Source organism: Lichenostomus cassidix, chromosome W, assembly GCF_008360975.1.
Source record: "Lichenostomus cassidix isolate B80296 chromosome W, HeHo_3.0, whole genome shotgun sequence".
In the NCBI taxonomy this organism is placed as follows: domain Eukaryota; kingdom Metazoa; phylum Chordata; class Aves; order Passeriformes; family Meliphagidae; genus Lichenostomus; species Lichenostomus cassidix.
This window is the reverse complement of record NC_139510.1, coordinates 22,829,783-22,856,316: the sequence shown is the minus strand read 5'-3', so window position 1 is coordinate 22,856,316 and position 26,534 is coordinate 22,829,783. Positions and strand designations below refer to the sequence as shown.

The 26,534-nt window shown below is 47.6% G+C and overlaps 2 pseudogenes; one reads left to right on the top strand and one right to left on the bottom strand.

Annotated features, from left to right (window-relative positions):
* The first annotated feature begins 239 nt into the window (after positions 1–239).
* On the top strand, positions 240–1,446 carry LOC146425709 (uncharacterized; annotated as a pseudogene).
* A 2,017-nt stretch (positions 1,447–3,463) lies between these two features.
* Positions 3,464–26,360, bottom strand: LOC146425708 (coronin-2A-like; annotated as a pseudogene).
* Positions 26,361–26,534: the final 174 nt, after the last annotated feature.

Genomic DNA, 26,534 nt, shown 5'->3' with positions numbered 1-26,534 from the left:
TTGATGTGCTTTATAAACAAAGATAAAGTTTGGATGTTTTTGCAAACAGGGTCTAAAGAATTGGGCAGTTCAGGCCTGGCCAATTAGGCCTAGGGGGAGGTTTTTGACTGACCAATCTGGGTGACCTGTGAAAAGTCTATATATATGGAAAGCAAAATAAAAACTTCCTTCTTTTCTTGCCTGAGAACCTGGGTTTCTACTTCTCTGCTAGCAGCTCAACAGCGACATCACCTATAACCCAATTACTAACACAGCTACAGCCTTTGTACTTACTAAACACAATGCCACAATTTATGTAATACACCCCATTGTTCCTTTAGGATTAAACCACGATGGAGCAGTGCTTTACCCTTCTGAACACAGAGCATGGGCCCAGATGGTTGATAAGAAATGGCAAACTGTAAATTTAGAATCATGCATTACACGAGAACAACAAGGGTTTATTTGTGAGAATAACACAATTAATGCCAAAGATATATGTTTAGATGTTGAGCAAAGCATTTGCCACTTTGAAATTCACCCGGATACTAGTCAGAAAACAGTACTTGTATATATTGGTCAGGGCTGTGTTTGCTTAAGAATGTGTGTTTCTATAAAAATAGATAATGACAACGTTACTTTGGATGTTAAGAATCATTCTAATTTTTGTATTTGTAATTTTGTGAAGATCATTGGGTGTGACTTTTTGTATTTGGCACCAGTTGTATCTCATCAATTGATAAAGTTCAATTACACAATGTATCATGAATTATCATCAACAGCTATTGGGATGAACCTTACGCTGGTAAGACAATTGGTAGAACATCAAGACTTAATTAACATCCTAAAAGGAATTCAAAAAAGTGGAAAGAAAACTTTAATAGCCATTCACCATGATGCAGAGGAAATAAGCAGTCTTACAAAGAGCAAGACAGGATGCGGATCACCACTGGTGGGATATGCTTTTTGGATGGTCACCCACTGCAACTGGTATCTTTAATACATTATGTCACCCCATAATTGTTTTACTAATTTTGGTAGGTATTAGTCTTGTGTTATCTGTTCTGTTATTTGTTTGGAATTGTAGGATGTTAAAGAAGCTATCCATTTTAACCACTTTATCGAATGTACATGGTAAGGCATTGAGAGATACTTATCGCAGAAGCTTGCTAGAAGAAGAATCCATTTACTAGTAAAAGAATTTACTAATTTTATAGAAAAGGGGGGACTGATTTAGGGTGAGCTAGAAATTATTAAGAGAACTAGAAGCTGGATAATAATAATAATAATTTTGAACTGATTTAGAAGGCCAGAGATTGGATAATGATTTACTAAGATTTGCTTGCTGAAGACAATTTATTATTCGCTTAATGATTTTGTGCCTACCTAGTATCGGGGAGGATAGAGAGAAGAGAGCCAAATAATTGAGTAAAACTACTGAGTGTGACTGAACATCCTGCCCTCAGACCCCAGAACTAATACAAGTTGGTTCTAAGGCTTGGACTTGGACCAAGAACCAAGGGAGCATGCACAAAGGAACAGGGTGAAGGGTTCATCCTGAGGAAGACTACGGACTTCACCCTCATTAATCATTCGGGACCCTCGCCCACAATTAATCTGTGACACTGCGTTTGCGCGCACATATTTAAATGAACTTTGAACTCATTATAATACGAAGCGGGGATAGGTAATGAATATATATAAGGGCTTTGTGTAACTTTATGCATACGTAACCTGTAACCTAATATAAACCTAGTGAAGTGCTGCTGACAGTGGGCATGCCTTTGGAGGGGCTACCCCCCTGTCGCTGTTGAGCAGCTAGCAGAGTAATGAAGGCACCAGTTCTCAGTGGCAAGAAGGAATGACCTTTATTGTTTTGATTTCATCACATATATAGAGTTCTCAAAAGTCACCCAGATTGGTCAGTCAGAAGCCTTCCCCCAGGCCTGATTGGCCAGGCCTGCACTGTCCAAGTTCTGGGACACTGTTCCAACAACATCCAAACTTTATCTTTATTTATAAAACACAAGAAAATTTCTCATGGGAAAAAACTGTGCTAGCCACACCCCCCATGCACCCCAGCTGGAATAAACACATACCTACTTCATAACTATTTGAGTTGTGGAGTCAATCCGCGCCTTACAACAACGGTTTGGGGGAGTTTGGCATATAGAGGAATTGGTAAGTCACCCAGTATTTTTCCAACTTAAATTTTAAAGGTTGAAAGGCCTTGTTTCACTTACCTCTGTGGCACCAATCACATTTACAGTATCTTGACTCAGTTTCCCTTTTAAAGTATTTAACACAGAATATGACACCCCCGTATCCACCAAAAATTCAACATCATCTTTCCCCAGCTTAGCTATAACCAAAGGGTCAGCCAGGGGTGAGCCCTTCAGTTGTCATCAGTCCCCATTCACAGCTAATTCAGGAGCTGGGAGTGTCCTTTTAGCCAGTATTGGAAACTCATTCTTCCAGTGTCCCTTTTTCTTGCAAAAAGCACATTGATCTTTATCTAGAGGAGAAGTACTTTTTTTTGACACATTAGAAGACTTTTCCTGATCACCCCTCTTAATCTTCTGGCATCTATCCCCATCTGTTGAATCCTTATTTTTATATATTTTCCAAACTACGTCCTACAATTTACCTGTGTCATGCCTCTCATTCATCTTTTGCAGCTTTTTCCTTATGTCACTTGCAGATTTGCCTATAAACAAATAAGCTAGGTGGTACTTCTCTTCATGTGTCTTGAGGTCCATATTTGTGTATTTTTGTGCAGCCTCTCCAAGCCTATTCAAGAAGTCTGTAGGTGAAGTGGTACGGGGGCGCGTGAGAGGTCCGGCGCGCCTTGCCCCGCACGGGCTGGCTGGGCTTCGGCTAGCTCAGGGGCTGCGCCGGGGCCCGGGCTTTCTGCCCTCCCCGCTATCCTTCTCTGCTCCAGCTGCAGCGGCAGTCGACTTCAGGGACCCAGGGTCGCCCGATGGGCGGCAGGAACCCCGCGGCAGAGGCAGGTGCCTGCCGGACAGGGATGCGGTGGAGTCGCGGATCGCCCCCCGAGATAAAGAGAGTCCAAGCGGTGGGAGGTTCCAGGGCGCGGTTTATTTAGGAGAAGCAGCGGGGAGGCGCGCTGGAATGCTCCCGGGTGGGGCGGACCGCTGAGATGCCGGGTGCAGAGCACTGCGGGTCTCGTAGCGCGGCCACGCACCCCCGAGAACAAAGGGGCGAAAGGTTTTAAGGGGCACAACGGGGTTTCTCAGGGCGGGACGGCAGGGGCGGAGCCAACGGGGCTCCGGTACAATATGATGGGCAAGCGGGGGAGCAAATAAACAGCAACTGGGGAGTGGACTACAACGAACCAATGGGGGAAGCCCGGCAACAGAAAATTCTAGCGAGGGGAAGCAACAGGGGCGGTGACAGGGGCGGGGAAGCAAAACTTTAACCCAATGAACTTAGGATAAACTTTCCAGGGGAGGGAGAGAACGGTCTACAGCCCGGCCTCCTCCGAGTCCCAGGTGATGGCATCCTCGGCGGCGTCCTCGTGGACTACGTTGACCGCCGGCCCTGGGGACTCGGGATCAGCAGCATCGGGCCGCCGCACCTCCACATGTAGGAATTTAATTCCTGTCTTGTCTTATTCCATATCATTTGGGCCAATTCACTGCTTTAGGAATGGCACATTTTATACCAAATACCACCCAATTCTGATAACATTTTACCCTTGCCATTTGTTCTGTTACATTAGGGTCCCACCCTGGGTCCTTTAAAGGAAAAATATCATTACTGGCCCTTGAAGAGTTCTGGCTGCTATTTGAGCCTCTATAGCAGTTATAATAGTCTTCCTAACCATCTCTTTTTCTGTTTCATCTAATAGTGTGTCCATCATTGCATCTAGTTTGATCCAGTCTGCGTTTTGTGTCTTGATAGCCTTGTCTACAAAATTAGCTACCTTTTCTGGATTTTTTCTACACCGTCCAACTGAGGCTTTCCACTGCTGCAATTCCTCAAGAGAAAAGGGTGTTTTAATGTAAATTACCCCTTGATTGCCCACAGACTTCCTCAAAGGGGCTCGTATGGCTAGCTCTTCCTTTTCTGGTTCTTCCTTTTTAGATCTGGTACGTTTAGCTACAGGACTGGGTGCTTCTATAGCTTCCTGGGCTGCTTTTCCCCGTTTCCTCCTGGCTACAGTGGCTGCAGCAGCTTCGTCCCTGGTATCATCTTCCGAACAACTATCTGTATCTGAGCTATCCTGCTGACTTTTAATCGAGGCTGTTCTGCTGGTACTGGGTGTTATATCAGCCAGGTGCCAGTGAGGAGGTGCTCTCCTAGATCCCGCATCAGTCGCGTGGTGGTAATGGGCCGAACCAGCCCCACCGGGCGCTTCTGCAGTTCCATTGGCGCAGGGGTTTATATCATCCCCTGCGCCCCTGCATCTGCACAGGTGAGTGAAGTTTCCATGGAGACCTGAGCATGCATAGTCTCCATGGAAATCCGAGCACGCGCGGTCATGATGGAAACCTGAGCATGCGCGGTCACGGTTGGCGGTCCTCTCCCCACCTTCCCGATGGGAGGGCTCACCTCCGCCCTTCCCCCGTTATGGGAGCAGGAAGAGCAGGCAGCAGAGGAAAGCCCTCCCCCACTCCCAGCAATGGGGGTGTCGGTGGCAGCGGCGGTGGTGGGGGGGCTCCCCCTAAACCTTCCATTGGGGGTCGCGGCAGCATCCCCCTCCGCCCCCCCGCAACACAGGCGCTACCACATCCACATCAGCCATGTCTGAATTATTAACCCAGATCAGGCTAGCAAGAGTGTGAAAAACACGCTTCACTCTCCTGTTGAAATTTAAAGGGTTTAATAAAAGACAATAGGGGACACCAATAAAGCAAAGAAACAGCGCTGGGTGCCTGGCTCCAAGCCAAGAAGCACACCTGCCAGTGAGGGAGTCGTCTTAAATACTCTTTGTATTGCATCAGCCTTATGCATATTCAAACTTTTCTCAGAACTATTTCCATGTTCCAAGAACTATTTTTTTTCATGGCTCCTCCTTGGTCCCGCCTTTTTAGAGCATGCGCTTTTTTGGCTGTGGTTTCTTCCAGTCTTGGTTATCAAAGCTGTGGTTTCTTCCAGTCTTGGTTATCGCCTCCCAGTTTGGGCTTGGTTCTGTAGTCCTTGCATCTGGTTACAGGCTGATAGTCAGGTATCGGTGGCAGGTCTTCTTTTTGGGTGTTACCCAGTCAAGCAGGTGGTGTGGTTAGTAAAGAAAAGTTCTTTTAAACTACTGTTATTAGTTTTCACTATAATATCGAAATCTAGTTCATAACAGAAATTAAAACATTGGTTATATACCTCTATCTCTATGACAAGACTACTTCTATAAAACCATACACACAATGAATATCTACGAAAGCCAACACTATATTAGGATATACTTATAAGAGGTTCCTCCTTTTTATTCCTTCTTTTCCCTCTACAAATCATCACAAAATTATCTTTCTTAGGTTTACATAAACCTGGTCTGTTTAAAAATAGCATGAAAAGTTCCATGTATAGAACTTGATCCCAACACTGCTCCTAATGGAGTTGTAATAAGAATTCAGATATTAAATCACTTTCTAAGCTTCCAGGTAGAGGCCAGGTCCCTCTTCTCTCTAACTTTTGCATGGGCCAGACCTGCGTAGAAAGCCAAACCAGTTTTTCTGTGATAAGAGATGTCTTTTTACCTGTTAGAGTATGCCAGTGTTTTAATATTAAATCTAACGGGGAGTCTCGGGGTATTTCTATTTCCTTACTGAAGCATATGCATCCGATGTTTCTATTTACAAACAGGAAAAAAGCCACCAAGAAAAGAGTCAACAGCCTCCGAGACCAAGTCCTACAGGGAATTTGAACTCAGGTTCTCCTCTGCTAGAGCGGTCTAACTATGCTATGTGCTATCCCTCTAACAGGCAGTAGCAGAGCAAGAAACAAAGTAGAAAGAGAGAGAGCACGCACATGTGAGTGAGAAAAACCTTATCTGACAGGGATTCAAACCCCGATCCCCAGCACTCAAATGCAAATACATAACTGCTGCGCCACTTTGCCACATTGCCACAGGCCAAAACTGCCCAATTACAGTATTAAAGTAGTGTAAGGGAAAGGTGTTTCTCCCCCGCCCCCCTTCTGGCTTCCAGACCAAACCACCGCAGAAACCAGGGGAGAATGAAACGTAGAAAATCAACGAAAACCTGCTATGGGCCCCCCTGGCCCCTTTCCTGCCCAAACAAAACCACAGAAGATCTCCAAATGAAAAACGGACAAATGCTAGCAACAAAATACAGCCTTTTTATCATACCTTTACTTCTGTGCCAGATTCTGGAGCTCCCGGAGTTTCCCAGACTGCTGCGAAGAACCCTTGTTTTTTAAAAAATGATGCCAGCAGGATGGGGTGGTCCCTGATCCAAGAAGCTGTGTCAGAAGTCCCTCTTGTCCCAGCGGAGTTCGCCAGACACTGATGCCTTTTCCCTGGTCCTAAAATTACAAGCCAGACAGAGTTAGGTGATAAAATGCAGTTACCTTTATAAGGATCCTTATGGTGCACAACACGCTGGATGAAAAAGCACCGAAGATGCACACCATAACATAAAGCAGATACACTTTGATATGTTTAGAAAATTAGCGTAACTGACAAGAATCCCCAATTAGTGACTTAGGTGATGAGGCAATTACCCCTGGTTCAACCCTTTTCTGAAACCCCTCCCCTTTAGATAGGAACTAACTTTGTTTATGAAAAAGTGTCTCGGGAAGCTGTTTTGATCTTGGTTCCCAGAGAATCTAACCTTGGACTCCCGGGGCTTGGTCTGTCTGTTTCATAGAGGACATGAAATGCTAGCTATGAATCTATGTAGTTATACAATAATAGGCTACAGAGCTACAAATATATATGTAAAGAATACAGAGAATATATAAAAGCAAAAAGGCAAAAATCAATTTGGCATCAGATGTTCTGCAAGTGTTCTGGAGCCTCACCCTTTTCCAGTACAGTCTGGATCAGTCCATGGCAAATGGTAGGGCTGTATTTCCACCCCTGGGGCAGTGGATTCCAGGTGTACTGCATGCCCCACCAGGTGATGGCAAACTGGGGCCTGCACTCTGCTGCTAGAGGAATGGAGAAAAATGCATTAGGAATTTCAATAGTGGCCTACCATTCTGCTGCCTTGGACTCCAGGTCATACTGAAGTTCCAGCATGTCTGGCACAGCAGTGCTCAGTGATGGTATGACTTCATTTAGGCCACAATAGTCCACTGTCAGTCTTCACTCTCCATAAGACTTACACACTGGCGATATGGGGCTATTGAACAGGTGAGCAAGTCTTGATGACCACTCCATGGCTCTCCAGTTCACAAATCATCTTGCGTATGGGAATCACAGTGTTGGTTAGTGCAGTATTGCCAACGATGTACTGTAGTGGTAGCTATTGGTACCTGTTGTTCTTCCACCCTCAGGAGTCCTACTGAAGAAGGGTCCTCTGAGAGGCCAGGCAAGGTGTTCAATCATCTAATGTATTCTGTCTCCACAGCAGCTATCCCAAAAGCACAAAGATGTCCTTTTGGGTCTTTCAAATACCCACTCCTGAGGTAATTTATACCAAGAATAGACAGGGCCTCTGGACCAGTCACAACAGCGTGTTTCATTCACTCTGTGTTGGTTTTTCTTGGTCCAGTTTTTGGTAGTGGTGGGGGGGGGGGGGGAGAAGCACAAAGATGGCTCCTGTGTGTTCTGTATGAAGGTTCTGGAAATTTTCACCATGTCCAGCAGAGCCAATCTCTGATGGCTCTGAAGATGATGGACATGCTGCTGGCCAAGTCTGGGCCAGTTAGAGATGTTGGTTACGCCTCTGTGATAACATATTTAAGAAGAAATCAAAACAATGGGTGCACACACTTCTTTTTAGCCAGAGAAGGAGGAGGAGGTGAGAATATGTGAGGGAGGACAACATGGAGATGCCGAGGTCCGTGGAGAAGGTGGGGGAGGAGGTGCTCCAGGCACCGGAGAAGACAATCCTCTGCTGGCCATCATGAAGACCATGGTGGAGCAGGTTGTCCCCCTGCAGCCCATGGGGTCCACGGGGGATACAGAGATCCACCCACAGCCCGTGGGGAGGTGCCCACGCCTGAGCGGATGGATGCCTGGAGGAGGCTGTGGTCCAGTGGGAGTCCCAGTGGAGAGAGAGGCCTTGCTTCCGAGATGGAACAGCCTGGCCTTGCAGGTCTGCATCCCGTGGACGAGGGGCCCACGTCACAGCCATTTTGGGAGGATTGTCTGCCCGTGGGAGGAGACTTACATTTCAGCAGATTCAGGCGGGCTGCTGCTCGTGAGATGGACCCACGCCGGAGGAGTTCACAGAGAACTGTCTCCCGTGGGAGGGACCCCACAGCAATGTAGAGGACTCCTCTCCCTGAGCAGCGGAAGAAAATCTTGGTGATGGACTGACCAAACCCCCATACCCTGCCCCCCTGTGCTGCTGGTGGGAAGGAGGGAGGGGAGTGAGCCGAGAAACGGTGCTCTAAGGGCTTTATTTTACTTCTCATTTTATCCTCCTCTGACTCTGTGTTAGCAATAAATCACTTTGCAACTTTAAGTTTTCAGTCTGTTTTGCCCTCAGTGCGTCTTCTTCCAGTTCCTTATCTCAACTCATGAGGCCTTTGTGTGTGTGTGCTAACTTTTTTTTCCTCTCCTCTGCCCAGCTGTGGCAGGGGAGAGGGGAGAGAGCAGATGTCGTCAGTGCCTGGCATTTGGCCAGGGTCAAACTACGACACACTCCTTCCTGGTCAAGCTCACTTCAGTTTCCAACAGAGCCAGCTGCTGAGACTGCCCTGTCACCCCAGCAATGGAAACGGGTTCTGCCCCCACATGTCCCAATTGTATCTGAGTACATTGTGTGCCAGTGTCAACCAAAGCCTTGTATTGCTGTGGTTATGATTGTGGCAGGACAGACACCCCCCCCCTTCTCTCTCTCCCTGATTGCTAGCCGAGATCGATGGCTCAGATTAAGTCAATGGCTTAATCCTGACTATCAGTGCTGGCGTCTGGAACTCAGAGCGAGACACTGAGAGAATGTGAATAATTTTCAGGTGACCGCAAATACACACTCTTTTCCCTATAAAACACCACGAAAAACTCAGTAAAATCAGAAGCTTTCTACAGCGTGAAGAAATGCCTTCTCCCCAGGTCTGGACGCAGCCCTGTGGTTACTTCCCTGGGATTGAGTGAGGAAATCTTAATGTATTCCAGCTCCAAATATGGATTTGGTAAGATCATTGAGTTTCCTAAATTGTATTATTCCGGCTAACTTATAGGTACCTTTCATTAACTTGCATTTCAGCTAGCTCAAGCAAGCATTTCTTATCTTGCATTATTGTTCAAGTAAGCATTTCTTGCGTTTTTAACTATCTGTATAGTTCAAGCAAGGTTTTACCCCATAATTGCATTTTTACCATAGTATTGCAATTATGTATTCATTGTGTGTCTATGTGTGTCAATCTGTTCTATGTTTGTATGTTTGTTATGTTCTGTGTCAAATAAATGGTATTTTTAGACAAATCGGCCAGATATCAAAGAATCTTGCGAACGGGACTAAGTCTTGGGGAACTAGCTGTCTTAAAGCCTGTCAAACTGCAAAAGCACATAAATCTCCTCTCTCCCATGCAAGACAATGATGAGCCAGGCCATCAGATCCACACAGTCCAAAAAAACTGATTTTTCCTGGCCTCTACCTGGCTAGAGGTAGGGCCCCCCCAGTCATAGCTTTTGTTCCGTTCCTGGACATATATTCTGGAGGTCCCTTCAAGAGGCATGTTATCCTCACTTCTGTTATACCTAGGAGCTTGGTCACGGGAAACTGGAGCTACATTCATTCTTGTAGAACTCCCTCTGTTAGTAGTTTCCTCTTTTAGCTTACACACCTGTGCTGCTAAGACAGCAGTAGGTTTTCCATCCCATCTCACATCTTCCCCATTCTCACACTGGAAGAACCACAGATCACCTCGTGGGGTGCATCCCCTCTCCCTAGCTGGGAGATATCTACTGATAACAGGGCTGTGGTCTGTACTGACAAAACTTGGAAAAAGTCTTCTTCAAGCTCCTTCCTGAGTTACTGATGGCTCTCTTCCATCCTCTCTTCCAATTTCTACATGTGCTTGGTCAAGTCTGTTTCTACAGCCAAGATTTGGGCTCATGTTGGGGCATGAGCAGTATGGGCATATGTCTAGAACCTTCTTCTCATAGTGCCCACTGGCTCGTTTTCCTCATTCCACTGCAGTGATCCTAGGAACTGGGAGTACACTTGGGTCCCGAGTCATGCAAATTTGAGCCATATCAGTGTTCTACATTTTACCAGGTCTGGACTCTTAGTGGTGTGGTCATCATTTGAGAAAAGGATCTCTATCACAGCCAGTTACCACAAATGGGATTCCTTGCTCCATGGTCTTCCAAGGGCCTTGCTGCAGCTGGAAATCTTCTTGGCAAAGGTATCTCTCCTTCACATTTTTTAAGAGTCACATCCGGAGGGCTGAGAGGTTTGGGCTTCCTTGTGATCCCCTGGTCGATACCCACATCATATGACAGAGATCACAACTGTCTTGCTTCAGTACCATCCAAATTATACCATCATCTGCAGTGTCCCAGACCCATATCAACCAGCTCAATATAGACTTGTTGGGTCATCAGGTGAGGTCTTTCCTCAGATTGCAGACACTTTCTAAGGACAAAGACTCAGTGATTATTTCTGGTTCTGATTCCTCTGCTGGGTGTGAGGGTCCTGCCTCCCCATCGTCATTCATTGGGCAAATGGATTTGGTCATATATTTCCTCCTCTGGACAGGGGCGACTGCTATTGGCTTAGGCTGCCCTTCTGGTTTAACTGCAGCCTGAGTGACTGTGGGGGCTGTAGATTTGATCTCCTTCCCCTCTGGCTGTAGCAGCTGCTTTACAGTAATGAGCAGTGGGCGATAAGCATTAGCTGGGACCCAGCACAGTGCAATAAGTTCCCTCTCTTTGGAGTTGTCGTAATTTTTTTTCAGATATTTTCCTGCCTCAGCTGGGTTCTGAATTTGCTCAGGGGAAAAATTCCAAACTACTCAGGCAGAGTATTTCTTCAGGACCTGGCCTATATCCTCCCACAACCACTGCCACTCATGAATTTCCACCACTGGGGCAGATCTCTGGGCAACCTCCCTGGAAATCTCAGCCCTGATTCCAAATGCATTGTAGACCATACAGAGGAGACATAGCAGAACTAGCAACAAAAATATGGTGTCTTTAACATTCAGAGGGAAATAAACATTCTCAAAAGGTGATGTGTCAGACCTGAAGGGGGAGAAGGAGGTAAAAGGCTGGGAAAAATCATTCCCTCCTGTTTCCCCAACAGGCTGGGTGCGATTATTAATAAACCCCCAGAAGTAGCAGCTGAGACCAGGACAGGCAAACAGCAACAAATACACATCCCAAATAATATTTGTTGCCTCTGATATTATCTTTACATAAGCTGATATCACAGAGTGTATCAACAAAGCAATCTTGGTTTGTGTCCCTGATCCAAAAAAGAGCCATATCTCAGGCAAATGGTACCATCTATAAGGAGAAGTATACAATCCTATGCACCACAGCCTCATGATTAGAACTGGGCAGCATGGTGACCAGTGAGTTTTACACCCAATAACAAATGTTACAGACAACATTGTTATTTTTTTTCTCCTTTTCTCTTGTGCCCCTTTAGTTAGGTGCCAAATTAGTCGGCTTAAGACAATCCAAGGGGAACATTCTAAAATGAGCTCTCCCCCTGTGGTGGTTTTGATTGGCCCAAAACATCAGTAAAGTATTTCTTAACATCTAGGAGAAATTTGGACCCCTCAGAAGCTGTTGTGGTAAGCCTGAGGAAGTGTCTGAGGGGTGGGGAGTGGCACAAAGATGGCTCCTGTGTGTCCTGAGTGAAAGTTCTGGAAGTTTTTCATCAAGTCCAGCAGAGCCAATCTCTGATGGCTCTAAAGGTGATGGACATGCTGCCGGCCAAGTCTGGGCCAATTAGAAGTGCTAGTTACGCCTCTGTGAAAACATATTTAAGAAAAATTCAAAACAAGGTAGGCACCATACTTCTTTGTAGTTGGAGGAGGAGGAGGTAGAGGTAAAAATATGTGAGGGGAAAACAACATGGAGACACCAAGGTCAGTGAAGAAGGTGGGGGAGTTGATGCTCCAGGCGCCAGAGCTGAAAACCCTCTTCTAGCCGTGGTGAAGGCCATGGGGGGAAGCAGGAGGTTCCCCCTGCAGCCCATGGAGTCCACAAGGATGCAGAAATGCACCCACAGCCCATGCCAGAGGAGCAGGTAGATGCCTGGAGAAAGCTGTAATCCAGTTGGAGTCTCAGCGAAAGAGTTAAAGCTACAAAGGCCTTGCAAGAGAGAGAAAGGCCTTGCTCCTGGAATAGAAGCAGCCTGGCCTCAGCTCAGGAGACTCGGCACCCTATGGACAAAAGAACTCATGTTGCAGAATTCAGGCGGGATGTTGCTTGTGAGATTGGACCCACACCCAAGAAGTTCCCAGAGGACTGTCTCTCGTGGGAGGGACCCCGTGGCTAAGTAGAGAACCCCTCTCCCTGATGAACTAACCAGAAAAAAACCCCTTACCCTGCCCGTGTTGTTGGTTTGGAAAGAAGGAAGGGGGAGTGAGCAGAGAAATTGCTTCTTAAGAGAGAGGGGGTGAGAGCAGAAAACTGTCTGGAGAGAGAGAGAAATAAGTAGAAATAAAGAGTATTTGTAGTGATGCCTTAAATGCTGATAAAAATTTGAGACACAGACACGCAGTATAGGAAAAGGGTATTACCTTGGTTTAATAGGATTCCAGGTGCACCACGATGACTCAAGCCCCGACGATATCCCCCGTATACAATTTATGGACCCCCTAGATTAGCATACTTAGCTAAAAGTCTCCAATGAGAAGTCTAACAAATGAATTAATTGCCCCCTTATTAAAATTACCTCCCCCCAAAAAGGTTACAACTTAGTTTACAAAAACAGGTCTCTGTTGGGGAAGATGAAATAGGATGGTTACTGAAGGTAATCCCCCTTCTTGATAGAACAATGCCCTCTGCCTAGGCAAGTCCAAAGGTCAGAAGCAGACCCTGCCTGCCTGGTGGAGATCCCAAAAAGCAGTTTTTTTAAGGTTTGAAACATGACCCCATATGGTAATGTGATGATTCTTATAGGTTGTATGTAAATGCTGTAGGGTTTGTAGCTTGTCTTAGATTGGTTAAAGGGAATTAGAATATTCAACAGAGAAGGTGATTTATTGCATTGTAAACAGCAAATCGCTCTTTTTTACTCTCTTCTTTCTGCTCTCTCTCTCTTTTCTCTGGCCTGCTTTGGGCTACGTCTTGCAGCCTAGCAGGCCTCTCACACCCACGCTCTTTCGCAATAAACCCTCATGTTCTAAAACTCATCTTTAGAGATCTCTTGTCCCTATTTTTATCCCCATAACTAAACCCCACGGAGTTCCTTCCTTACAGGTCTCAGTGACGGGGCTCTGTTCAAGGTTGGTGCCTCATGTTCTTGAGATTGTGGGGATGTTTCATCTTCCCCAAAGAATTCTGAGCAGGGCAAGGGTACAAGGGTTATAAACATGTAGGGTTGAGATACAGGGAGTAAAAAGTACAGGAATGGGGAAGGGTAAAAGGATATATATAAAGAGTGTAAAAGTATAATGAAAAGGACAAAAAACCCATCAGGCATCAGTAGTAGAAGAATTGTGGTGATAAATAAATTTATAGACCTGCTCTGGAGACTGAGAAAATACCCCACACCCTGCCCCCCTACCCGAGCTTGTTGGTTAAAAAGAAGAAAGGGGGTGAATAAAAATGAGTTCGTAAGAGGGAGGGGGTGAGTGAACAAAATAGTGTATGAAAAGTTTATTTTTGCCTTGCATTTATCCTCCAACTCTGTTAAGTAATTAAATCACTTTAGAACTTTAAGTTTAGAGCCTGTCTGCCCTTTCTTCTGTACATCCTCCTACCAGTGTACTATCTCACTTAACTCATGAGATTAGTGTATATTTTTTACAGTTTTTTTCTTTCCCCTCTCCTGCATGTCTGCAACAGGAGAGAGCCGGAGTGTCAGCGTTTAGTCAGGGTCAAACCCCGACACCCCTTTTTTTCTGAATCATGCAAATTGCAGTGCAGCAACTCCAGAGACTTTTCATCTTTGAAGCAGGTATTTCTTTATTCAGCACCGGGTGGATGGGGGATGGTCTGCCTAACATGCACACCAGGGTGCATTGCTTTCTCATTCTTATGCTGTGATTACATATATATTCATAAAGGGGAAGGCCTATTCTAATACAAAGGAGTGTCTAAGCCAATAAGTTCCCAGGATCGGGTTGCACAATTTCGCACAGCTGCAGTTCTCTCTGGTGGTCGCATTGAGGAAGGCTCAAGTCTTCAGAGCACATTCTTCACTTCTCGTCCTGTCCTGACTGGGCCAACGGCTACGGCATGAGCGATCTCCTGCTTGATCTGGGCGAAGGCTTGTTGCTGTTCAGGGCCCCAGTGAAAACCATTTTTCTTGGGTGTCACCAGATGGAGAGGGCTCACAATCTGGCTGTACTAAGGGATGTGCATCCTCCAAAAGCCTATGGCACCTAGGAAAGCTTGCGCTTCCTTCTTGTTGGTTGGTGGGGACATTGCTGTGATCTTATTGATGACCTCGGTGGGATTCTGGTGCCATCCATCGCGCCACTTCACCCCCAGGAACTGGATCTGTTTGGCAGGCCCCTTGACTTTGCTCTTTTTGATGGCAAAACCAGCTTCCAGGAGAATCTGGATGATTTTCTCTCCTTTCTCAAACACTTCTGCCATGTTCCCCCACACAATGATGTCATCGATGTATTGCAGATGTTCCGGAGCCTCACCCTTTTCCAATGCAGCCTGGATCAGTCCATGACAAATGGTGGGACTGTGCTTCCACCCCTGGTGCTGTTGGTTCTATGTGTACTGCACACCCCTCCAGGTGAAAGCAAACTGAGGTCTGCACTCTGCTGCCAGAGGAATGGAGAAAAATGCATTAGCAATGTCAATAGTGGCATACCACTCTGCTGCCTTGGACTCTAGCTCATGCTGGAGCTCCAGCATGTCTGGCATGGCGGCACTCAGCGGTGGAGTCACATAATTCAAGGCACGAAAGTCCACAGTCAATCTCCATTCTCGTTCAGATTTGCACACAGGCCAGATGGGGTTGTTAAAGGATGAGTGGGCCTTGCTGACCACCCCTTGGCTCTCCAGCTCACAGACCATCTTGTGGATGGGAACCACAGCATCTCGATTTGTTCTGTATTGCCGGCGGTGCACTGTCGAGGTGGCAATTGGTACTTGTTGGTCCTCCACCTTCAAAAGTCCAAATGCAGAAGGGTTCTCTGATAGTCCAGGCAAGGTGTTCAATTGCCTCACGCCCTCTACCTCGACAGCAGCTATTCCAAAAGCCCACTTGAGACCTTTTGGGTCTTTGAAAGAGCCACTACAAAGGAAATCTATGCCCAGAATACATGGGGCCTCTGGACCAGTCATAATGGGATGTTTTTGCCACTCCTTCCCAGTCAGGCTCACCTCGGCTTCCACCAGGGTCAACTGCTGTGATCCCCCTGTCACCCCAGCAATAGAAATGGGTTCTGCCCCCACAAGTTCTGATGGCATTAGGGTACACTGCGCACCTGTATCAACTAATGCTTCATATTTTTGTGGCTCTGATGCGCCAGGCCATCGAATCCACACAGTCCAAAAGATGCGGTTTTCCCGTGCCTCTACCTGGCTAGGGGCTGGGCCCCTCTAGCACTGGTTATCATTCCCTTCCTGGTCATACATTCTAGAGGTTCCTTCAAGGGGATCTGACCCATCATCTTCCCTTCTGTTGTACCTAGCAGGTCGGCCACAGGAAGCTGAGGCTACCTTCGCTTTAGTGGAACCCCCTTGGCTAGCATTTTTCTCCTTAAGCTGATGCACCTGTGCTGCCAGGACAAAAGTGGGCTTCCCATCCCCCCTTCTCATGTCTTCCCCATGGTCATGCAGAAAGAACCACAACTCAGCTCGTGGGGTGTACCCTCTCTCCCTAGCTGGGGGATGTCAGGCTCTAGTGTTGGGGCCTGTGACTCTCACTGGTGCCACGCTGTTTTTCCTTACCTCCTCCTTCCACTCCCTCATCTCCTCTTTCAACTCCTTATCCACAGCAGACATGAGCCTGCATTGGGCCATCGATCACACTTGCATAATATCTGAGCCTGTCAGCTATGGAACCCACTGTCTCTCAGTTGTCATCAGCATTAATTGGTGCAATGAAGGTGGCATATTGGGATGGGCCTATATTTGCCAGGTTCCACAACATTTGCCCAGTGCATCTGACCCTGTCAGGTTCATTTTCGTGCTGTCTTTCCCTCCCAAAAAGCACTTCCAGTACGGCCACTTCTCTCAGCCTTTGGATCCCTTCCTCAATGGTCTTCCAAGGCAGTCTACAGTAGTGCTCCTGTATTCTGTCTTTGCGAACAAACCTCTATCTTACACTTATTAAAAGCCTCTCCCAGAGAGGAAGGGGCCCTGACTCCCTCATGAACACCCTGTCCACACCCAGGTCCTGGGCCAAGGATCCCAAATTGCTTGCCTCGTTACTATCCAGCTGCACACCTGTGCCCATAAGGTCCCAAACCCAAAGTAACCAGGTTGAGAAAGCCTCGCACCCCCGTCGCACAATGTCATTTCAGAGATTACAGATGCTGTCGTAGGACAGGGACTCGGTGATGATTATGGGGTCAGGCTCCCCTGCTCGTTTTGAGGGCCCTGGTTCCCCATCATCACTAACTGGGCATACTGATTTGGTTTTATACTTTGTACGCACCACAGGGGCAACTGCTGCTGGGTGTGATTGCTCTCGTGGTTCAGCTGGAACCTGGATGGTTGTAACGTCTGTGGGTTCCACTGCTGCACCATCAGACTCCTCCCCTTTGGGGCAAGGAGAGGGTTTCCCACCAGCTGAGGAAGCATATTCCCTCAGCACCTTGCGTATCTCCTTTGCTAGTACCCCCACCCAATCAGGACCGTTCATCTCTGAGGCAGGCTGTCGGACAGGGTCAGGCTCAGGGACACCCTCAGGCTCTGGAACAGCCTCAGGCTCTGTGGCAGCATCTCTAGTCTCTGGGGTGGCATCCTTATTCCCTGGGATAGCTATTAGAGTGGTTACCCAGGGCAGTCTCACCTTATCCTGGAATGCCAAGTGGAATAGACCTATCAGCAACGCCAACCACTCTACATTGCCATTAGCATTTAGAGAGTATCCACACCCTTCGAGCGCTGGTAGGGTAGGCCCAAGGAAATGGGTGAAGGGTTGAGAAAAAACTTTCCCAGTGGTACCTCCTCACAAGAGGTACCATTACCAGACTCCAAAAACAGGTACTCATGGTGTCAAAGCCCTGTAACCACACGCCCACCATCCAAAGGATGTGAAAAATCCATAAATTCCTCACCTTATTGACCCATTGGGCAAACTGGATAACAGCCACAATAGCCTTAGTTATAGGACTCATGTTTAGATAGGGAGCTGCAAATGGGAAAAATGTGGCCACGAGTATGTGGCAGCCAAACCAAGGTATGCTAGACAGCATGGTGCCACTTAGTGAGGTTTCTATGTTCAGCACACTAAAGTAGGTCTCCCAGAAACTGTTATTCCTTTTTGTATTGGTTTGAAAACAAACCAGTGGGAGATCACAAGTCAGGATTAAAATTAATAGGAAAAATTAACAATAAGTAAAATAATATGAGGAAAAGCACTGACAAAGTCAGATACAACCTGACACCCGATTAGGGTGGTGGTAGCAGTCCAAATGAAGTAGTTCAGTTGAAGCAGTGATCTTGTGAAGGTCTGGTCTCCAGCTGAAGGTCCAGTAGTAGCTCTTGTCCTCTGGAAACCCAGTAGACAGGGCTGACTTAGGCAGTTCCAAGGCCAGGTTATATCCAGGTGGGAATGCTTGGCTCCTCCCTCCTGGGTGGAGCATCTCACAATAGGATGAGATAAGCCCATGAGTCATGTGGTGGGTCCTTGATGGCCCATTGTCTGTTATCGGGGTGGGTCATTAGCAGGCAATAACAGCTAATGGCCCACAGCTGGTGGTAATAGAACACTTAAATACATCTATATTGTAACCTACGACACTTTTGCACCTTTTTCTTCTAATGTCCTTGAGCCCCACATTGGGCGCCAAGATCTGTCTTGGTTTGAAAGGCAGGTGTCTGCTAAGGAAGGTGGGAACCTCCCTTAGAATAGAGAATGTGACCCCCCCCTTCCCTCTGAATTAGTATAACTTTGCAATAAAGGGCTTTCAAGCAAAGATATGGAAAAAGGAATAACAGTTTTTTACTAGTATCTATAATGAAGTAAACAAGCAACACCACCAATTGCAATAACAAACAAAAAAACAGAAAACCAGTGGCAGATGTCCCTGGGCTGCCAAGCACTTACCCATTTGGTGCAGTTACGGTCACAGCCAGCAGAGGCAATGTTGGGCTCCCAGCTGGGCAGGGCACGTGCGATGACTCTCGAGCAGCTGCAGGGGGTGCTCTGTGGCGCGAGGTCAGCTCCTCGTCTCATGTGGATAACGGCGGGCGGGCTGGACAGCAGGATGGTGCACAGCAGGGAGCTCAGAGCAGCGAGCTGGAGCGACAGGGCTTGCTCACCCGGGCTAGGCAGCAAAGGTGGCAGAAACTCCACAGTTGTAGCAGAAGCCGCAGTGAATTCCAACAGGCAGGGGCGGGGGCAGCGGCAGCTGGGCTTCTCTGCAGTAGCTGCAAGCGCAGCCAGGGAGGCGCACTCCGATTGGGGAAAAGCATTGGAATCCCGTGCCCTTTCCCAAGCGGAAGCTCACCCAACCAGGAAAAGAAAGCAGCGCAGAGCCGGACTTTCCATGGTCACAGCAAAAGGAAGACAGCAGCTTTGCTCTTTTCCCTCTGGTGCCCAGCAAAGAAGTGAAGTCCCAGCGGTCAGATGCCTCCTCCCCTCACCACAGCCAGCCACATCCTTTGTCTCTTACAAAACAGTTAATGGTCCTCAAGTACCTGGTTGTTGTGGTTTCCTAGTAACAGAAATGGAGAAAATTCCCTCCCCCCCCCCAACCTTCAACACCATGGTATTCCCGTTGGGATTTCTCCATGATTCCTCCTGGGATTCCCAGAGTTTCCTAAACCCCAAGTATTGAGAAAACCCTTGGGAACAGGTGCCTGAGCCACCCTGTTACCGTCCTGGCATTCCCATGGGATTCCCACTTTCCCAAACCCCCAAATGTTGGGAAAACCAATGGAGTGGCATCCTGATCCACCCCATAGGATTCCCTGTAGGATTCCCATTGGGATTTCTCCATTATTCCCCCTGCGATTCCCTCTGGGATTTTCCATGGGATTCCCTTGGTTTCCCTAAACCCCAAATAACAGGAAAACCCTTGGAGGGGGGGTCCTGTCCCACCTTATAACCCACACTGGGACTCTCTTTGAGATTTCCTCCCCCCCCCCCATTCCCTGCTTGGATTCCCATGGGATTTTCCATGGTAATCCCAGGGGTTTTGGGGCAGGGATCCCATTCCCATTCTTAGTGTCCTTCCCAGAGCCTGATCCAGAGCCTGGAGGGGCAGGTCTTGGGATGCTGGTGGGGTCTGCTGCTGCCCCAGGATCGCCCCCCTGGATGGGGAGGAATGGGAGCTGGTGGTCCGGGAACTCTGGGAATGCAGCTGGGAATGCCCAAACCCCACCCTTCTCCAGGTATGGGGGATTTTTGGGATTTTGGGGTGCTGGATTTGGGGGAGATGATCCCTGGATTTGGGTGGTGATCCTGGGACTTTGGGATGCTGATCCCTGGATTTTTGAAGAGCTGATCCCATAATTTTGAGGTTCTAACCCCAGATTTGGGGGTTCTACCCCTGGATTTTGGGGTGCTGATCCCTGGATTTGGAGGTTCTGACCCTGAATTTTAGGGTTGTTGATCCCAGGATTTTGGGGTGCTCATCCATTGATTTTTGGGTTCCTTTCCAGGGATTTTGGGGGTGGTGATCCTAGGATTTTGGGATGGTGGATTTGGGGGGAGGATGGTGCTTCTCTCTCACACAGAACACTGTGCGTGTGTGGGTGCTGTCCGGGAGACAGAAGGTGAAGGAAGATGCTGCAGAGCACTGTGCTTGTGTGCGCGGCGTAGAGCATTGCAAAAGTCCATCTGAATGCTGCTTCACAATCCAAGTTAGCTAAGAAAGCCCTTGCTGCTTCGACAAGTAACTCGCAGCCCTTGCACTCAGTCGCACAACCTGGAGAGAGAGAAGCACTTTCCCACACCTCCACAGACTTGCAGAGTCCAAGCAGCTAGAGCTCACACAGAAGGAAACATCCAAACAGAAGGCATTCCTAAAATACCCCCTTAGCAGCCTTGAAAGCGAGCACAACACACTGTGGCTCTGTGCTTTCCTTCCCAGGGAGATATGCCATCCCATTTTGCACTCTCACCACTCCCTCGCCAACATCCAACAGCCGCTGCCAAAGAAGCTCTAGAAGAAAAAGGCAGTGCTGGGCTGCAGCTTTCACTTGCTGCATGTAAACCAACATCCACTAACTCACTGCTGCACTCTCTTCTTCCCTTCTCCGCCGCATCTCCCATTGCGTTCTCTGCATCTCGTTGTTGAAAGTGAGGCGCAGTTGTTTCCACAGAGGTCTGGAAAAGGGACGGATATCAGCGCAAGTAACTATCCTTGAACTTCCTGCTTGTGACTGGTGACTTGAATTTGGCATGCAAGCAAATGGCAGCCATGATCCTCTTCCAGTATGTACTCTGCGCAAACTCAGTGCTCTGCTGATTCTTTCTTCGCCTTAGGTTCCCTGGAACGAAGCCCACCAATTGCAGTCACCTTTGCCGTTTTGCAGCATGGATACTGCATGCATCCACAGTGTGCTGTGCATAGTTTTTCCTCAGCTCGAGGTACAATGATTTGCTTTCTGCTTCGCAGAGTCTGAACTGTCTATTTCACTCAGTGAAATGTGCCAGAAGAGAAGCTGGATTAGTCTTTCAATGTCCAAGTCTTTCAACACAGCACCACAATCTGGGCAATGAGCAGGGATAATGAAAAACATGCTTTTGTCCTGGCACCTTTTTCTGTGCAAGAGGTTGTCTTGCATGGGAGAGAGGAGTTTTATGTCTAGTTCCCCAAGACTTAGTCCCGTTCGCAAGATTCTTTGATATCTGGCCGATTTGTCTAAAAATACCATTTATTTGACACAGAACATAACAAACATACAAACATAGAACAGATTGACACACATAAACACACAATGAATACATAATTGCAACACTAAAATAGCTAAAAATGCAATTATGGGGTAAAACCTTGCTTGAACTATAAAAATAGTTAAAAATGCAAGAAATGCTTGCTTGAACTATAATGCAAATTAAGAGATGCTTGCTTGAGCTAGCTGAAATGCAAGTTAAGAAAGGTACCTGTAAGTTAGCCGGAATAATACAATTTAGGAAACTCAAATGATCTTACCAAATCCATATTTGGAGCTGGAATACATTAAGATTTCCTCACTCAATCCCAGGGAAGTAACCGCAGGACTGCGTCCAGACCTGGGGAGAAGGCATTTCTTCACGCTTCTATATCCATGTAGAAAGCTTCTAGCTTTCTGAGATTTCGTGAGCTTTTTATAGGATAAAAGTGTGTATTTGTAGTCACTGAAAATTTGCTCACATTCTCTCTGCATTCCACAGGGGAATGTCTTTTCAGACTTTCAGTCGCCAGCACCAGGTAGTCCTTGATTAGGTTATCAACCTAATCTGAGCCATCCATTTCTTGGGACCGATCAGGGAGAGAGAGAAGGGGGAGGGGGTTGTCCTGCCACAGAGGTCTATCCAGATCTTTGGTCCTTGCAAGGCTGTAATGTGCTTGGTGGCACTTCGAGCTGGGAAGAAACGTAAAGAGAGCACAGCAATCTGACAGCGCTTTTCAGGTTGTAAAGCAAAGAGGACTGCCCCTTGAACGTGGTGCAAATACAAGTTTTCATAAGTTTCAGGGGCAAGGTCCATCTTTCAGTTTATATTCAGACCGCAAGAGAAGCGGAATGGGGTGGTAAGTAGCACTGAGAAGGAAAGTGCATGGCTGAAGCGTGTTTTTACAGAAGCAGCCTGCTGGAGCGCTTCACCACCAGCACAGTGTTTTGTGCAAGAAGTAGACGACTATTCACCTCCAGGAGAATGAAACCGTGAAGTTACAAAAGGTGATGCACGAAGCCGCTGTAAGGGTCGATCCAAGAATCGAGTTCTGTCTCAACATTTCTCATCAGAAATTACAGGTGCAGGACTCACGCAGAGAATGCTTTGTACTTACCTAAAGCTGGTGCGGAGTGAATGCTTTGTACCTGCATAAGGTGGTACAGAACGAAAACTTTTCACCTGCCTGAGTTGATACAGAACAAAGGCCTTGTGCCTGCCAAAGCGGGTATGTGACGAAGGCTTTGTACCCATTGCCCTGACACCCATTGTGAAAAACCCCCCCGACCACGCCTCGGACACTCCTCCCTTGACCCTGCCAAGTGGAGTTTGGCAAATCTCCACAAGAATTAAGGGGGAGCAAAGGCAGGTGGCAAGGAGGGACCAGGTGTATGGACTAGCATAAAAGACAGTTCTGGAGTGGCTGAACTCCGAAGATCTTCCCCACCGAAAGATCACATCGATCTTTGCAGAGGCCAAGGAACGCCGACTGGACGGGACGCCAGGGACGCCAGACGTCTGTGGACCCGTGGTGGTGGCTATAGTCCCCTTTCCTTCCCTTTCCTTCCCTTTCCTCCCCATCTTTTCCCAATTTTCTCTCTTTCTCTCTCTATCGCAGGCCACTTTACAGGCCAAATTAATAAAGTTCCCCCTTGGATTGAAATTTAACTCCCTTGACTTGTTGCATTTTGTGTTTTCTTTTCTTTTTGCACTCTGAGATCGTAGCTGGTATGAACCATCACGCGTCTGCTTATGAGCGGACCGTGACAGCCGCACAGCACCAGGCTTGTGGGCGCAGCGTAATAGGCTGCAAGAGGACCATGCCAATATGAAATAAATATTGATTGGTGAAAGTGAAGGAAAAAAGTTTGTTTTTTTTTTTACAAAGTTCCCACACATCACAAAAGATATGAATAAGTGTTAGCTATTGAACCTTCAGAACCTTATCCCCCCCCACACCCACCCCCATCCACAGCAGAACAAACAAACCCAGAAATGCCAGGGGAAGGGAAAAGAACTCTACTGGCCATGTGCTAGGGAAAAACAAGATGGCCAGAAGCTTTGTCTCCTGTGAGAGAAGAAGGGTCCACACAGCAGGTTGGGGATGAGAAAAAACAGATTGGAACCTGGAGAATTCCAATGCTGTTGGTCTCCTCTTTGTTGCAGATGAAACTGGTGGATTTTAAAGTCCCTTCTTTCACTGGCTCAGCTTTTCCTGAGGTCTGGCTGAGATGGGCTGTCCCACAGCTTCCCTGCCAGTCGGCACCAGCTGACAGTACAATCTCAGACAAAAGCTAAGCTCAAAGAGTTCCAGAAGAAACCACAGAAGCTGCTGGATGATACTGTTGCAGTCCAGGGAAAAAACTTCTTGCCTCAGCTAACACAAACCAAGCTAGCTAAGAGCAACAAAGCAACATGTGTTCCCACACATGCCAAGCACGACGGAAGTGAGTGCCTGAAGGAAGCCCGCAGAGTTCCCCCGGCTCCTGCCCCACCCCCTGGCTCAAAGCAACAGGACTTATTTCTGGGCACAAAGCACACAATCAGGAATAGAGCATCATCACAAAATCACCCCAAGACACAGGTCCAGAGCCTGGTTTTAGGGATACCAAGAGAGGCCCTTTGTTAATTCCATTCAGCTATTGTAGTGCTGTCAGTGCTGGCTGGGCTGCTGCAGTCAAGGGGTAGATGTCTTCCTGGTATGATTCTGACCATCAAGGCACAATCATGGAGATGAGCTCAAATCAGGCTTTTAGTTGGAATCAGTTTGTAGCAATAGAACATTTCACAAGCTGCTGCCACATCAAGGCCTCTCTTTGGCATCATGCCAATTCCCTTCTGGGGTAAGCAAGAATGACATTTCATCAGGTAGTTCAGGTATGGTTTCTCAGGGCTTATCTCATAATACTGTATGTTTCCATCATCCTTTCCCACCATGTAAAGCATATGAGTGTCAGTCATAGATGGGAAACAGCCGTCCTGATGAGCCATCCAGATCCTCCTCCAGTAAAGGCACAGAAAGGTCATTTTGATCCCATAATGCAATTTGCCAATTATTCCAACAAAATGTTCCAGTAGAGAACAGCTTTTTCATGTTTCCAAGGAACAAGACTTCATTGGCTCTTTGAGACTAGTAGCTTGCTTCCTGTAGGACTGTTCCAGCACAAGGGTCTATCAAACTTATCTTCTTGTCCCTGCAAGCTGAGGCAAGCAGACTGCCATCTGTGTTAATTGACACAGAGAGGACCACATCCTTGTGCACATCAAGAACCTTCACTGGCTTTGAAAGGACAGGGTCCTTGATGTCAAGGTTCCAGATCATTATCTTGTAGTCATAGCCAGAGCTGAAGATGATATTATTAGCTGTGGGATGCCATTCAATCAAACCGACTCTTTGAGTGTCCAAGAAGTTCTTTCTTCACACTGGTAATGTTTCTATTTAGCAACTGATTGGGGATCTCCCAGATATTAGCCGTAGCATCTTCTGAACACAGAATTATTAAAAAGTCATTGAATGGGTTCCACTTGATGTCCAGAATATTTCCTTTGTGCCCACTGTCTTGGTTTGAAAGACAGGTGTCTGCCAAGAGAGGCTGAACCCTCCCCTAGAGCAGAGGATGTGATTTTCCTTCCCCTCCTCCCTCCGAATTATTTAATTTTGTAAATCAAGGGCTTTCAGGCAAAGGTATGGGAAAAAGGAGTATCAGTTCTTTACTAGTATCGATAAACAAACAATAACAATAATAGCAACCACAACTAGAACCAGAAAACCAAACAGCAGATAATGTGAGCTGCCAAGCCTTCTCCCGTGTGGTGCAATCACAGTTGCAAGCAGCAGGGGCGCTGTTGAGCTCCCGGCCGGCCAGGGCAGGTGCGATGACTCCCGAGCGGCTGTAGGTGGCGCTGTGTCGCAGGGTCAGGTCACCATCCAGCAGCTGCAATAGCGGATGGGCTGAGAAACACGCAGCGCAGCAGGAAACAGCTCAGGGCAGCGAGGGAACAGGGCAGTAGGAGCGGGCGCTCTCTCTCTCCGGCCAGCGAGAGTTTCTGCAGTCACAGCAGACGCCGCGGTCTCGTGCGGCAGAGGGCGGGGGCAGGCAGCAGGGGCCGCGGGACTCTCCCGGCAGCAGCCACAAGGGAACGCAGCCCAGGGAAATGCGCCCTTCCCCATGAGGAGAAAAGTTGAATCAAAGTTCACCCAGCCAGGAGAGAAGAGAAACAGGGCACAGTTGGATTTCCTCTGGTAGCAGCTGGAAAGCAAAGAGCCAGCAGCCTCTACCCTCAGCGTCCGAACCACGAGAGAGAGTTCCCCAGGCCGGCTCTCCCTTACCGTGCCCTGCCAAAAAACCTAGCCTTTGTCTTTTACAAAAGGCTTGATCGCTCCGAACATCGGACCATTTGTTGCTTAGTAACAGGAATGGGAAGAAATTCTCAACCCCCGACACCCACATACTTTGGGATAATGTGGGTCAAGCTTGCCCATCTGCTTGATGGGAATGACGAGGAAGGCGCCGCTGCCCACACACTTGGTCACCACCGCAGTGAAGCTAGGGCTCACAGTGCAGAAGTAGTTGTTGTGGACATTGCAAGTGATGGGCATGCAGTTGTAGCACTTGTCCTTGCTAGCAGCTTTGCCATACATGTGGTGGAACTTGGAGCTGCGGTACTGTGGGTGCCACAACATCTTGCTACTGGCAGTGGGGTATCAGAGACTGAAATAGTTCATGCCTCAAACATTGATATAAAGTTTTGTTCTCTATAACAAAAACTGTATAAAGGAGCTATAACCAAAGAAGCCTCCCTTGAAGATACCTGACTGGGACTTTGGACTGAAAGTCAAACTACTGAGATTAGATAAAGGGAAACCTATTGTTCAGTCATCTCAGGCTGAAGGAAAGGAATGCACCCACAAAAGGCCAAACCCACCAGCTGCACTGAGAATCATCTCTGGCTGAGTTTGGGGTGGGGGAGACCACAGCTCACAGAAGCCAGATTTACACAGACTCTTCCCCAGCCAAGGGGGGAGGAGGAGGTTTCAGGTGCTTGGCATAACCTCTGGTCAGAGGCAATAAATACCCATCCTCCATTACACAAACTGACCCAGCTGTGAAGCCCCCAACCCCACAGGCCACATCCACATGAGAGGCAGCTGAGGTGGTGCCATAATCTATCAAAGACCTCCCAAAGCACTCCCCAGAGGCCTTACACCACAAGACTGCACATGATGAAACAGATCCAGAGTCTGTTGTGAGAGACTGCCCCCTC